Source organism: Vanellus vanellus (assembly GCF_965231255.1).
Source record: "Vanellus vanellus genome assembly, chromosome: 7".
Classification (NCBI taxonomy): Eukaryota; Metazoa; Chordata; class Aves; order Charadriiformes; family Charadriidae; genus Vanellus; species Vanellus vanellus.
Window position 1 is genome coordinate 1,772,027 of NC_138912.1, and position 3,469 is coordinate 1,775,495.

Sequence of the window (3,469 nt, forward strand, 5' to 3'; positions counted from 1 at the left end):
CCTAATATTAAAGTGCAGGAAAAAAAAGAATCTAACTGAAATCTTGGGACAAGCAAGGAAAAGAAAGCAAAAGAAAAATACAAATAAGTAGAATATAAGTTACCTTACGTTAATTGCACCCAAATACCAACATCAAATACTTCTCCACCAGTAAAAAGCAAAACTCCATCTTTAGCAGCCATAAAAGCTCAAGCCCTCACTTACCTCTTCACCTGGAGGACTGCAGCTCCAACATGTCATTGCCTTTTTTTCACCTTCTGTGCAAAACACGCATTTTTCCCTTGGATGTCTCCCAGCACAGCACCCCAGGCCCCTCCGTCAGCTTTAGAGGTCTGTGGATACCATCTAACCGTATTGCCCAAAGCCTTCTACTTCACAGAACACCAGTTCAGGAACTCAGTCTGCACTTTTCTACCGGTAGGCAAGAGGAGTGATTTCAGGAAGAGTACCAAGAAATGCATTTGTGGAAGGCAATGTGTGTGAGAGAGTGTGCATGTGGAAAGCTGAAACAAGAACCAGCCCCCCTCCCTTTTATCCAGTGAGGGCACACCAAGCCATAGCCCTGTGTGTAATACCAAATCGGTACTACAACCACGTAACTTCCCCCGGCACCTCTCACCCCTCAATGCATTAATCTATCTCACCTTCACCTCATTACGAGAGCTGACAAACTACACACCCACCACCTCTTCCATTCCATGTAAAGCCAGACTTTTTTTTTTTTTTTTTTCTCTCCCCTCTTTTCCTTCCTCGGGTAGCAGCAGCCTATTCCAGAGGCAGAAGGATCATGTATTGTTCCTACGGAAGGGCGGGAGTTATCCCTGCGAGGCGGCAGCAGCAGCATACAAGCCACGCTCCCCAGCAGTCCCTTGAATTAAGGTTTTGGCCATATGGTTGGAATGGTTTCCAGGCGTGTTTTACACAGCTGAGCCAGGAGGGGACGGCAGGCCAGCCGCGCTCCAGCACTGTTCGCTCTCCTGCCACGGAGAGGCAGCCTCCACCCACACATCCCTCCCTTCGCCAAGGCAGCTCCGAGCCGACGGTTCTGCAGCTCCTCAGACACAAACCTAACCAAAATTACAGCTACGGGACAGTAAAGCCCATATACATACTCGGTACAAACTCTCCAATCGCGCAGCTGCAGGGGTGTCCCTACACCACGCCGCAGGGCAAGCCCCGCGCGCAAACAGGGCACTTTCAACAGCGTTTTCAGGCTGGTGCAGGTAAATTCAGGTGTGACGCCCCGTTCGCACCACTGCGCTGCTGGAGGCCGATGTTTGGGTGGCCACGTTGAACACCCTGGTCCGGATGGGCCTCCCCGCGCCGTGCTCCCCGGCAATGCGCGGGCACCCCCCCTAGCACCCCGCAGCCAGCCACCGGCTGCGCTCGCGGCCACCGCGGTCCGACACACGCTCCTCAAACCCTGCTTTTAAAAGGGCTCGTTCCCACAGCACCTGGGTTTGTCCAAAGAAACACCACAGTGCCATTTTAACCTAGAGTAGTTTTACAATGAATTCAGACAAAAGAGTAAGTACCAAGCACACCAAATGTTGCTGCAAATTACCAAAGCTGGAGACCCTCAGATGAGCACGGTGAAAAGTTAAGGGAATGGTCACCAAACACAAACAGCAGCACAGGAGCTTCACTTCAAGAACCAATTCTGTACTGGCGTAAGAAGCGTAGCACTGGAGTATATGGAATATAAAAATATAAGTTGTGAGAGAAACAACTGTTACTCACTGGTGGTCTGTTGCTCTTCTATAATTATATTAGCAGGACTCTATAAACCTCCAGTAGTTAAACTCCACTATAGTGAATTTTGAAGGAAAGCTATTGCAGAAGAAAAATCATTTTCTATTTAGTCTTGTTTTAATTAGTTTCTAACTCCTAATTTCACCACAGGGATATTAATTTGGGGGTTTTTGTTTGGTTTTGGGGTTGTTTTTTTTAAATGAAGTAGGTTACAATTACTACTGACAACTGCCTGGGTGCATTTCAGTTCACTTTGAGATTAATTACGGCTTGTTTTCATGAGAGGGAGAAGATTTTTTTTTTTGTAGCGATTAAAATTGGTTTTGAAGTTGTAACATATACTATTTAATAGTAATTACTAAAATTATTCCTAGAAAATTAATACTTGGATTGAATTAAATATCAATCACTAAGAATTCTGTAACTTACATAAGTACCTTTTTATCTGCAGTCAACCTTTACTAGCTTGGGACTACGTCCAGTCACAGTCTTGCTTCAGGTTCCAGTATATTTAGACTATATTTAGACTTTAAGCAACAATGCCCCAAATTCCCTTCCAAAACCTTACGTCTCAGCTGCTGCCTAAACTTCGCACCGCCTAACTCATCGGGCATCTCTTCTTCCAGGCACGTTTCGAAGAGCACGCAGTCAGTCCTGACCCCTCCTGAAGAGGAAGGAACTCCTCCAAAGGGTTTCTGGCCACGAACCTTGAGCAGACACAGGCGTTTCTCTGCAAGCACAACCAACACAAAAATCAGCGAGGAAAAGGCTTTCAGCAATACCTCTGCTCAAAATGTATTACTGGTGAGGTTCAGGCACTTTTTCTGCTCACCAGTGCTTTATCTGCTGGGTTTCATAAAGGGAGCTGGCTCCTCTTCAGTCTCTAGACCTCCCTAAGAATACGGTGTCCTTGTCCTCTCACTGCGTATAGCCAACGCGCTCAAAACAGCTTAAACCAGTATTTCGCAGGTAGAATTTAGTAGCCAATATTGCTGTCACACGCAGCAGTCTCTATGTAATTAACCAGAACTATTTCAGTATTTCACAGACACAAAACCACCTTCCAAAATAAAAACCTGATCAGTCTCTGCACAGATGCTACGAACTCAAATGAAATGAAAGCAAAAAATGTTACTCCTAAAGAGAACCCCCCTCCTGCATACTTGCAAGTACACCTGTGCTGTAGCTGCTTTGATGGTCGGCCCATTATTAGAGCCCATTATATTTCAGAGCATTACAGGTATCGAGAGAAGGATTAAAAGCAAATTAAATCTTCTGAATACAGAACTGAAGGATTCATATACTAACGCGATGATTTACACTGACAAAGTCATAGCCCAGAAAGTAAACCTTTCCATCTCACTGAAAGAGCGCTGAGTATACACCAAAAGACTGGCCTAATCACTGTGTTTATTGGCTCATTTCCACCGTAATTTAAATATGTCCAAAAAGCTATGTTAAAATAGGTTGAACATCTGAAATTAACAATTACTGTACCTACTTAGATAATGAAGATGCATAGTGTACAGCTGAAACTCATTAATAACAACTTCCTAATGGTGCACTGGATTAAGGTTTCAATAGTATTTTTCTTGCTCACTAGACATGAAAACAATTATTAACAGGGATAGAAAATTATTCTGCTCCATACCACAGAGGTATACCCATTAATATTCTCCTAATGAGAGCTGAGCCCCCCCCCCCCAAAACATGCAAT